The sequence below is a fragment of the Monodon monoceros genome, unplaced genomic scaffold (genome assembly GCF_005190385.1).
Source record: "Monodon monoceros isolate NGI ecotype Baffin Bay Population unplaced genomic scaffold, NGI_Narwhal_1 Super_Scaffold_12, whole genome shotgun sequence".
In the NCBI taxonomy this organism is placed as follows: Eukaryota; Metazoa; Chordata; class Mammalia; order Artiodactyla; family Monodontidae; genus Monodon; species Monodon monoceros.
The window spans coordinates 162,524,629-162,537,232 of NW_021703768.1; positions in this window are offsets into that span (position 1 = coordinate 162,524,629).

Sequence of the window (12,604 nt, forward strand, 5' to 3'; positions counted from 1 at the left end):
CAAGGAATTCCCCTAAAATGCCGTTTTAATCATATCATATCAAGGGTATATATGATCAACGTGGTTTATGACTATTGATGTTGCTTTGATCAACCTGCTGAAGTACAGTTTATCAGGTTTCTTAACTGCAAAATTATTATCCCTGCTCCCTTTTCCATAATGTACTCTTTGAAAAGAAGTCTCTGTGCAGAGTCCATACAAAAGGGGCGGGGAGTTATACTCCCCTTCCTCCAGGGCAGAGCATTTACACTGATTATTTGGAATTCACCGTGAGAAATTTGTCTCTTCTCCCCCCACTTATTAATTTATTCAATCCTTTATTTATATCCGTATGGATTCATGAATACTTATTTTATACTTCGGGTTATAATCCAATACTACTTGATTTTCATGAGCAAATCTCTCCAGTTTGACCATTGGGAGCTCCTGCAGTTGGCTGCTAGAAAATACATTTAAACTTCCATGGGCATTTACTAAATTAGATCCTAAGAGTTTGGGCAGTTTAGATTTCCACTCCACCATAGATTGAAGTTTTTATTTTTTGTGGAGGTGAAATTCACAGAACACACCATTAGCCATTTCGAAGTAGACAATTCAGTGGCACTTGGTATCTTTACAATATGTGGAGTCTCCACCTCTCTCGAGTTTCGAAACTTTTTCATCACCCCAGAAGAACACCCTGTACCCATTATGTAATCATCCCCAACTTTCTCCTACCTCCCATCCCCTGGTAACCACGAACCTGCTTTCTGTCTCCACGGATTTGCCCGTTCTGGATACATCATAAAAAAGGATTCATGCAATACGTGATTTTTGATGTCTGGCTTCTTTCAGTTAGCATAATATTTTCAAGATTCCTTAAAGTTAATAGCATGTGACAGTTCTTTGTTTCTTTTATGGCTGAATAATATCCCACTGTGTGTGGGAGATACCACATTTTGCAGGTGGATTCTTTTTAATTCATTTTTTTAATTTTTTGGCTGAGTGGGGTCTTTGCTGCTGTGCGCGGGCTTTCTCTAGTTGCGGCGAGCGGGGGCTACTCTTCGTTGCGGTGTGCGGGCTTCTCATTGCGGTGGCTTCTCTTGTTGAGGAGCACGTGCTCTAGGCGCGCGGGCTTCAGTAGTTGTGGCTCGCGGGCTTCAGTAGTTGTGGCTCACGGGCTCTAGAGCGCAGGCTCAGTAGTTGTGGCGCACGGGCTTAGTTGCTCCGCGGCACGTGGGATCTTCCCGGCCCAGGGCTCGAACCCGTGGCCCCTGCATTGGCAGGCGGATTCTTAACCACTGCACCACCACAGAAGTCCCCCACATTGTTTATCCATTCATCTGTTGATAGATGCTTGGGTTGTTTTGACCTTTTGGTTATTGTAAATAATACTGCTGCGAACACTGGCATACAAATACCCATTTGAGTTTTCCAATGCCTGAACATATCCTGGGATAAATCGCACTTGGTCATGGTGTACAATCTATTTAATGTACTGTTGGATTCAGTTTGTTGGTATTATTTACCCACCAGATCACGTCTGGCTGAGGGTTGACGGTTGCTCCAGAGGGCATTAACAGCTGCACATGCTGGGGGCCACAAAGACCCTGAAGGAGAAAATAGAAAAACACATGCATTCTTGAGGTAGGAGTTCTACGCATTTTGGAGTTGTCCACAACAAATGCAGCTGAAATCCAGGTAGGCCAAGGAGATAAGAAGCAGGGCACTAAAAGGTTACACTTATACATCTGAGTGCATATATAAATGTAATAATTCCTTTCTCTGAAGCTGCCTGGTGTCCTGCCCCTCCTTATTATTTTTCCTCTGGTATTTTCCAGCCTAGACTTAAAGGCAGCCCAAAACCCAGAACTGCACGCTGGATGTAGACAGAAAGGGCTCTTTAAAAAACCCTTTCTTACTGGTCTGATGAGCAGGGAAGGAAGGAGGACCTGTGGGTCGGAGAGAGTGGTGGTGCATACACAGAACGGATCCAAATAGCACTGCAACAGCTTTGAAAACTGAAATGATATTGGAAGCACTGCCTGGAGAAAGTGGGTTGCAACCTACAACCTGAACCTAACTGAGTTGACTGCCTGACAAAACATAAATATCAACATTCTCTGTAGGGTTGTAAACAAGACCTAGAGTATCATAACATAATAGTACAATATGTTGTATATAATGTCCAGGATACAATCCAAAATTATTCAACATGTGAAACAGTAGGAAATTTCCAACTACTCACAAAGGAAAAGAAAATCATCCTATGCCAACCCTAAAATCATGCAGATGTTGGAAGTATCGCACAAATACTTTAAAGCAGCAATTATAACTATGCCCGGGAAGTAAGAGCAAACACTCTTGAACTAATGGAAACAAAGTCTCAGTAGAGAAATAAATAGTTTTTTAAAGAACCACATGGAAATTTCGGAACTGAGAAATACAATAACCAAAATTAATAATTCACTGGATGGGCTAAATAGCAGAATGGAGATGGTAGAGAAAAGAGTCAACGGACTTGAAAATAGAGCAATACAAATTATCCAGTCTCAACGACAGAGCTGTGAGACAATATTAAAAGGTCTAACATTCCTGTCAGGAGAGTCCCAGAAAGAGAGGAGAAAGAAGTAAAATGCAGAAAAAAACATATTTGAAGACATAATCGCTGAAAACTCCCCCAAATGGCAAAAGACACAAGCCCACAGATTCAAGAAGCTCAGCAAATCCCAAGCACAACAAACTCAAAGAAATCCATGCCTGGACACATCATAATCAAACTGCTGAAAACTAAAAACAAAGAAAAACTCTTGAAAGCAGCCAGAGAGGGACAATCCATTGTGTACAGAGAAACAATGATTTGAATGACGATGGATTTCTCATCAAAAAACATACAAGATGGAAGGCAGGGAAATAATATTTTTCAAGTGCTGAAAGAATTGTCAACCCCAAATTCTATTTCCCATGAAAATGGAGAAATGAAGTAAAGACATTCTCAAATGAAGGATAACTAAGAAAATTTGTTGCTAGCAAATCCTCTCTTAAAAAAAAAAAAAAAAAAAAAGGTTAATGGAAGTTCTTCAAATAGAAGGGAAATAATACCAGAAGGAAGGTCGGAACTTCAGGAACAAAGACCAACAGAAAAGATAAATCTCTGGTGATACACTATTTTCCTTCTCTTTAAAATGTTTGATGGTTGAAAGCAAAAATTAAAACATTGATGACGTTTTCCAGTGTATGTAGATGTAACACATGTGACAATTCCAACACAGAGAGGGGAGGAAAAAGGAAACTAAACAGAGGTTCTGCACTCCACTTGAAGAGCTAAAATATTAATTTTAAGTAGACTGTGAAAAGGTAAGTATGTATATTGTAATCCATAGAGCCATCTCTAAAAAGGAGAGAGAGATTGTGAAAAACTCAAGAGCTAAATTTAAATGGAATACTAAAACATATTCAAATACAGGTATACCTTGTTTATGGTACTTCATTTTATCGCGTTTTGCAGATGTTGCGTTTTTTACCAATTGAAGTTTTGTGGCAACCTGTGTCGAACAATTCTATTGCCACCATTTTTTCAACAGCATTTGCTCACTTCATGTCTCTGTGTCACATTTTGGTAATTCTCATAATATTTCAAAGTTTTTCATTATTGGGGCTTCCCTGGTGGCGCAGTGGTTGAGAATCTGCCTGCCAATGCAGGGGACACGGCTTCGAGCCCTGGTCTGGGAAGATCCCACGTGCCGCGGAGCAACTAGGCCTGTGCGCCACAACTACTGAGCCTGCGCGTCTGGAGCCTGTGCTCCGCAACGAGAGGCCGCGACAGTGAGAGGCCCACGCACCGTGATGAAGGGTGGCCCCCGCTCGCCGCAACTAGAGAAAGACCTTGCACAGAAATGAAGACCCAACACAGCCATCAATCAATAAATCAATCAATCAATAAATAAAATTTTTACAAAAAGTTTTTCGTTATTATATTTATCATGGTGATCTGTGATCAGTGATCTTTGATATTACTACTGTAATTGTTTTCTGTTTGTTTAGTATTTTTAAAAATAAATTTAGATTAATTTTTATTTATTTATTTTTGGCTGTGTTGGGTCTTCGTTGCTGTGTGCAGGCTCTCTCTAGTTGCGGTGAGCAGGGACCACTCGTTGTCGCGGTGCACGGGCCTCTCACTGCGGTGGCCTCCCTTGTTGCGGAGCACGGGCTCTAGGCACCCGGGTCTCAGTAGCCGTGGCACGCAGGCTTCAGCAGCCGTGGCACGCAGGCTCCAGAGCACAGGCTCAGTAGCTGTGGCACACGGGCCCAGCTGCTCCGCAGCATGTGGGATCTTCCCGGACCAGGGATCGAACCCACGCCCCCTGCATTGGCAGGTGGACTCCCAACCACTGTGCCACCAGGGAAGTCCCTGTATTTTTTTTTAGAAGTTTTTTCTTTAATTTATTTATTTTTGGCTGTGTTGGGTCTTCGTTGCTGTGCGTGGGTTTTCTCTAGGTGCGGTGGGCAGGGGCTACTCTTCGTTGTGGTGTGTGGGCTTTTCATTGTGGTGGCTTCTCTTGTTGCAGAGCACGGGCTTCAGTAGTTGTGGTGCATGGGCTCAGTAGTTGTGGCTTGTGGGCTCTAGAGCGCAGGCTCAGTAGTTGTGGCGCACGGGCTTAAGTTGCTCCGTGGCATGTGGGATCTTCCCAGACCAGGGCTCGAATCTGTGTCCCCTGCATTGGCAGGCGGATTCTTAACCACTGCACCACCAGGGAAGTCCTAAGCATAGCTTTTATATGCACTGGGAAACGAAAAAATTCATGTGACTCACTTAATTGTGATATTTGCTTTATTGCGGTGATCCTGAACCAAACCTGTAATATCTCCGAGGTATGCCTGTAATCCAAAAGAAGGCAGGAGAGAAAAAAAAAATAGAGAAGAATAAAGAAACAAAGGAGACCAACAGAAATAAACAATAAAATGGTAGGGAATTCCCTGGCGGTCCAGTGGCTAGGACTCAGTACCTTCAATGCCAGGGCCTGGGTTCGATGTCTGGTTGGGGCACTAAGATCCTATATGCTGCTCAGCACAGCCAAAATAATAATAATAGTAATGATAAAATGGTAGACCTAAAGTCAACCAAATCAAACTTTGAGATGATGACAGTCCCAGCAAACATCATGCTTGCCACCTTGTGAGAAACCTTGACGCAAAGGCACCTTGTTAAGTGATGCCCAGATTCCTGACTCAAGGAAACCACAAGATAATAGAGGTTTGTTGTTTCAGCCATTAAATATGGGGACAACTTGTTACGCAGCACTAGATAGCTAATACAGTGGCTACATTTGGAAAAGAGTGTGCCACCACCTGGGTCCTGTCCAACATCTCTGGGCTGTTTAAGACCTCTCAGTGAACCTATCTCCCTCCTTACTCTCCTCAGAGACCTGATTTCACTGCCCTGCTCAAGCATGGCCAAGTTATATCGGTCACCCAATGGCCCATAATGAGTAGGTGAAGAAGGGAGGATTTGATCCCAGGACTGTCTCACTCCAGATTTTGAGTGCTTGGTCATGCATCTTGCTTCTCTAGATATGGTAGGAGACAAAAATGAGACATGTCTTAAGAATAATAACCAGTGGTCCAGTGGTTGGGACTCTGCACTTTCACTGCTGAGGGCCTGGGTTCAATCCCTGGTCGGGGAACTAGAATCCCACAAGCCATGCGGCACGGCCGAAAAAAGAATGATAATCATAGTTTCCTTCTTGCTCTCCACATACCCGCCACTGTCTCCATTGTCTTGCAGCCACTAACAATAAACTTTCACATGACTCTCTCTGCCATTACAATGTCAGCTCCTTGCAGGAAAGGAATTTGTGTCTGTTTTCCTTGCTCCCAGAGCAATGCCAGGTGCTCAGCATTTATTGAATAGACAAGAACCAGTGTCTTCTCACTGCCTGGGCACCTCTAATAGGTCTGGGGTGGACACTGGAAAGTTGCCTTTTAATAAGTCCCCAGTGAGGCCCTGATGCTCTGGAGAGTTTGAGAACTCCTAGTTCAGTTCTTCCCCCCTTCCCCACCCAACCTCAGGGCCAATAGCTTCTCATGCCACACATACCACCTCCTTGTGGAATACTGCCCACATGCTCCCTCCTCCCCCAACCTGGACATCTATAGGGAACGTTATGATTGCTTATTTTTTACTGGTGCCCCTGAGGCATCCTTGAAGGCAGAGTAGGTATATTCTGTGTCTCATTCTCTCACTTAATCCTACAATAGGCATGAGTGCTATGATCCTATTTTACAGATGAGCCAACAAAGGGCTTAAGTGGGGTCAGCCATGGGCAGAGAGGTATCTTGGGACTCTGGTCTTGAGATGGGCTGGGACCTGGGACCCTTTGCTGCAGTGCTTAAATCTGGACAAACCTCGAGCAACAAAATACAAAGAAACTATATGGGACGAAAAATAACTGCGTGCATGAGCAGTTGGGGAAAGTTATGGACAAAAAGATAGAAAAGACTAAAAAGACTCAACTGCCACTTCTGAAGAGCCTGGACCAAAAACAGGACATTGGGAGCAAAAGCAGGGCACTGAGCATGCCCCCTGCACACAACACCACCAAAGGGGTGGGCAAAACACCTAAGCCACCCCTCCAGCTCGACCCCTGGACACACCCTCACCCTCACTGCATATAAGAACAAGCTTCCCCCCTTCAGGGAGCGAGCAAGCAAGGGGACCTGTTGCTTGTTCTTGCTGCCCCGGCTGCTGCAGCAGGGGCCCCAATAAAGCCTTGCGTGAATTTTTTGTCTGGCCTCTAGTCCATTTCTACTGATTGGGGAAGGCCAAGACCACTGGTCGGTATCAGTCTGAACCTGCATCTTGTAACAAGAGTCGAAACAAACATTTATTGAGCACCTATTACGTGAAGGCTCTGATCTAAGCACTTCACACACATGAATGCTTTTCTTCTCCCAGCAACTCTAGGAGATGAGGACTGTTTTCTTCCCATTTCCTAAATGACAAAAGGAAGGCACCCAAAGGGTGCATATCTTCCTTGAGTACCTGGCAACAAAGTTTCTCTTTTGATTCTGAACTCTGTTTGGAAATCGGGATGTTTTTAAGTTACTGTTTTTCTTCAGATATAACCATCGTGAAGTCAGATAGAAAAATATGTATCTCAAAGGAAAAAGATCTGGAAGAATATATTGGGTTAGCCAAAAAGTTCATTCGGGTGTTCCCGTAAGATGTTATGGAAAAACCTGAAGAAACTTTTTGGCCAATCCAATACATCAAATTTAATGAGGCTTATCCTAGGAGCAGGGCAATGAGGAGTTACCACCCCTTCCTTTATTATTTTTGTTGTTGTTGTTGTTTTTAATCATACATGAAGATCTAGCAAAAAGATTCCCCAAAAGGCAGGCATATGGGAAAGAAAATGTGATGCCCCATCCAAATCCCCCCTCCCCCGCAAGGAACCAGAACTGCCCATGGTTTGCTTGCCCACCCTGTGTCCTCTTTCCTGCAGTTTATGGTCACCTCTATGGCCACAGGCAAAACTATAACTTAAGGTTTTATTTTCCTATGTATATAAAGACTTCCTCTTTCTAAAACAAATATTTCTTAATGTTTAACTTTTTTTTTAAGAAAAAGCACACTTAATTTTTGCAATCAGAAAAAAAAAGGCAGAGTGTCCTGTGTTTTTAGGGGGGGCTATCCACAAATTTGAAATTTCAAAATGTGAAATATAAAGAAATGAAGTCATCTGGCCACCCCAGCTCCCAGAGCTAAGGGGACCTCATGAACTTTCCCGATACTTTCCCTGTGAACTTTCCAGAATGTGGGATCAATAATTAACTGTGGAATAATAATAATAATAATAATTAACTGTGGGTATTTCTGCTGCCAGGAGCAGACACGGGGCCACCAGGCCCAGGGCTGGAGCAGAGAACTGTTTTCCCACAGTTAATGCCTTAGGAAAAGCAACATAACCAAGGTGGTGTGGTCATAAAAATAGCTACATGCTCCTTGGAGGGTTACTATGTTTTGCATCCTCTAAATCCCATAAGAATATAATGCAAGCCATATATGTAATTTAAAATTTTCTAGCCGTCACATTAAAAAGGCAAAACAAAACCAGTGAAATTAATTATAATAATTTTATTTAGCCCAATATATCCAAAATACCATTTCAACATGAAATCAGTACAAAAAGTCAATGATGTGTTATTTCACATAAATCTTCAAAATCCAGCGTGCATTTGACGCTGATGGCACATCTGATTAGGACCTGCCACGTTTCAAGAGCTCAAATGCCACATGTGACCAGTGGCTACCCTTTCAGGCAGCCCAGTTCTAAATGGTTTATCTATATTAACTTATGGAACCTTCACAATAACTCTATTTCCATTTCAGAGATGGGGAAACTGAGGCCCAGAAAGGCAAAGAAATTGCTCAAAGAGCTAGGAATGGACTCAAACCCAGACTGTCTGGTTCCAACGTGTGCCCTCTTGACCTCTATACTTCTCATCCTCAATTCCAGCTGGAAGGAGCATTGCGGTCAGCTGGCCTGAGTTCAAGTCCTGACTGTGCCACCTATAAGCCAGGTGCCCGCATGATTTGCTTAATTGCTCTGAAATGCAGATTCTTCATCTGAAAAAGGGACACTGGCACCTAGCCAGAAGGCTGAGGGATGACTTGATAGCCTAAAGCCTGGAGGACACCCCACAGAGAGCCTGGCGCCCAGCTGGCCCCTGGGTACGCTGAGGCTCTTTTAGCCGCTGCGATTTCTCCACTCACCAAGTTCATTTGAGCAGAGTCCCAAACAAGCTACCCAACTTTTGCACATAATGCATTCTTGGAAACATGTTTGAATGTGACTTCGCAAAACTTGAACAATAGATTTCTGCGCTGTAAAGGACATTCCATTTACTAAGGACTGCACAGATTATGAAATCCCAAATTACTTCTCACCTCTTAGGTGTCATTGTCAAAGATAGATATCCAGGGTTTCATACATGTTATTTTAAAACGTAATTGGATTTGTCTTATTGTGTATTTTCTTGGTTCTCATTACAAAAGTTATGGATGCTTGTTGCAAAAAAAAAAAAAAAACCCAAAAATTTGATTGTTAGAGAAATATGCCATGTGGAAAGTAAAGGTGTTGTGGAGATCCACATGCAGAAATGCACACAAATGGTTTGTGTGTGTGCCCAGGGAGGGTCATCAGCGAGGCCCCAGCTGTCAAAGCATCAGAATACGAAAGTTGAAAGAGACAATTAAAATAGCACACAATCTTCTGAAATTTCATGGGCGCGTGCACACACACAGGAATAATGAACTACGAGGATGAAAAAATTTTTTCTGTTATTAATAATAAAAAAACAAATACTGATCAACCATGCTAGAGAAAAGATAAATTATCTTTGTATTCTCTCCATAGAAAACATTACAAATCATTGTCATATGAAGAGTCAATTAAAGAGTACATAGCCATAGGACTTCCCTGGCGGCGCAGTGGTTAAGAATCTGCCTGCCAACGCAGGGGACATGGGTTCAAGCCCTGGTCTGGGAAGATCCCACATGCCGCGGAGCAACTAAGTCCGTGTGCCACTACTACTGAGCCCGTGCTCTAGAGCCCACGTGCCACAACTACTGAAGCCCGCACACCTAGAGCCTGTGATCCTCAACAAGAGAAGCCACCGCAATGAGAAGCCTGCGCACCGCAACGAAGAGTAGCCCCCACTCACCGCAACTAAAGAAATCCCACGCGCAGCAACAAAGACCCAACGCAGCCAAAAATTAAAAATATAAAAAAATAAATGTATAAAAAAGAAGAGTACATATCCATAAAATGTGGGAAAAAAGTTTGGAGAGGCATGTCTGATAGCTAATTAATAAAAATATTTTGTTATTAAAAAAAATAGCACACAATGCTTTAGTAAGTGTTGCCGAGTTGCCCTCTCCAAAGGTTCTACCAAGGGATGCCCTTTCCAACCAACGGTTTGGAGATTTCCCATTTCCCAACATCTCCAATTCTGGGCATCCCCAAATTTCTTCATTTGGTTAAACTGAGGGGGGACTTCCCTGGCGGTCCAGTGGTTAAGACTCCTTGCTTCCACTGTAGGTGGCACGGGTTCTATCCCTAGTCAGGGAACTAAGACCCTGCATGCCACGCAGCATGGTCTAATTAATTAATTAATTAAACTGAGGGGGAAATTGACTAGGTTGCAAAAAGTACACACATGCTTCAATCAGGTCCATTTCCTCCACAATTAAACCTATGGTCACCCAGCATATGCCTCAAAAGGTTCAACTAAAGATCAAGATTTGCTGCTTTGGGCATGAGCTTCCCCTCCCTCCACTCTCCCCACTGCTCGCTAAGCCGGAGCCATGGTGGCCTATAGATTTCTGCAATAGACCCTGCCCCATCCCACCTCAGGGCCTTTGCACTTGCTGCTCTTTCTGCCCTGCACCTCTTCACCTAGTTAGTTCCTATTCATCCTTTGGAGAGCCCCCCTTGAGCAGGTTCTTGAACCTGTCTTCCCTTTTGTAATAATATTACCCCCATTATAGGATTGCTATGAGGATCAAATGAGATACATAGTTCAAAACACTTGACACAGTGTTTCAGAAAGTGTTAAGGTTTCAGTTCATTGGGACTTCTCTGAAGGTCCAGTGGTTAGGACTCAGAGCTTACCTGCCGTGACCCACAGTTCAATCCCTGGTCAGGGAACTAAGATCCTGCAAGCCACGTGGAGCGGTCAAAAAAAAATTCAGTTCAAGAGGCACCTCCTCCATGAAGCCCTCCCTGACCACCCTACCCAGGTCAGGGTCCCATGTGTTGTCCTTTCTCATGGTCTCTCAATTTTTCTTTTTTGGTACATATCATAAATATAATTAAATAACTACTTGTGATATCATGTGCTTCATGTTTCTCTTTCCCATTAAGACCATGACTCCAGAAGGGCAGAAATGGTGCCAGACACCACGCCTGCCGGATAGGAGGCACCTGATGCATGTCTGTCAAATTAATGAATGGATGGATCAAATGGGCTCCATCTTTGACTCAATTATACTAAAGTGTCAGAGGCTACACTTCTTATCACTGTTATCAGCACATCTATTTTCTCCCTTTCCACACCTTTTTATAAAGACAAAGGATAAAATGCAGAAATGTTCACACCACTCACTACAACCAAGCTACATCTGGCCAGACAGACCAAGATGGCCACAAAGCTCAAACAGAACTGTTGGTGGGTAGGTAGCGCCCCCATGTGTTCTCTGGGAATCTGTTTTTCCGATCATCTACAAATGCCAAAATTGAATACTCAGGTTGTATCTTTATTTGTCCTTCTGAATTGACTCTCACCCTTCTCCCCCTGCCCTGTGCCCTGACAGGCTAACTGCATGACTGGCTCCCTTACCTTCCTTGCCTGCTGGTGCAGCCAGTGAGAGGCTCCAGCAGGAGATGGGAGGGGAGGAGGGGAGAGAGGGCAGGGTCTTTATTCCCCTCTCCCTAAACATGGTCTGGATCTAGTGACTCAATTTTAACGCACAGGCTGTGGCGGCAGAAGTGATGCTACGTGACTTTCAAGGTGAGGTCTTGGAAATATACAATTTCCACCTGGCTTTCCTTCTCTTGGGTTGCTTGCTCTGTGGAGGCCAGCTGCCAGGTTGGGCGTATCAAGCACAAACAGCCCAAGTAGGGAGGAATTGAGGCAGCCCTCCAACAATCAGCACCCACCTGCCAGTCATGTGAGTGAGCCACCACAGAAGCAAGATCCTCCAGCCCCAGTCAAACTTTCAGATGGCTGCAGCCCCAGTCAACACCTTGACTACGACCTTATGGAAACCTTGAGCCAGAAAGCTCAGTAAAGCCATTGCTGGATTCCCGACCCACAAAAACCGTATGAACTGATAAGTGTTTATCGTTTTAAGCCAGAACATTTGGGGATAATTTGTTATGCAGCAACAGAGAACTACAACACCTGGTAACAAGAGTCCCAGGCTCCCACCTCTACCTGGAACTCTCTTCTCCCACATCCTTCAGGTCTCCACTCAGATGTTACTTCCTGCAGGCTTCCCTAAACTCCCTTTACCCATCTCCCTGCCCCAGTTCATTTTTCATCCTGGCATGTATTCTCTCCTATCCTATTACATATTTGTTTCTTGTCTGTCTCCCCCACTAGAATGCTAGCTTTATGTGGGCAGGGATCTTTGTTTTCTTTGATGCTGCGTCCACAGTGGAACAGTGCCTGGCACAGAGTAAGCTCTCACTGTGGTGGCCATTAGGATGAGAATCTAGCAGACCTGAGTCGTGTGGGGGCTGGATCAGACTCCCACCTGTTTCCTGCCTGCTCTGTGCCCACCCTGACCAAGGGGTGGGACGTAGCTGTGACCTCCCCCTCCACTGGGTAAGTAGTAATTGGCAACTATACTGGGAGAGCCCCTCCACGTCTCCCCACTTCCCTCAGGATAAAATCCCAGGTCCTCTGCGCTGCCTATACCACCCCCCGTTCCCTGCCTGAAATCCCACCACTCAGCACAAAGAACCATGAACTGTTTACATGCACCCCAGGGAGGGGTGCATACACCCCACAAACAAAACTTTGGGGTTCAGGTAGAAAACATTAGAACATTTTTTTA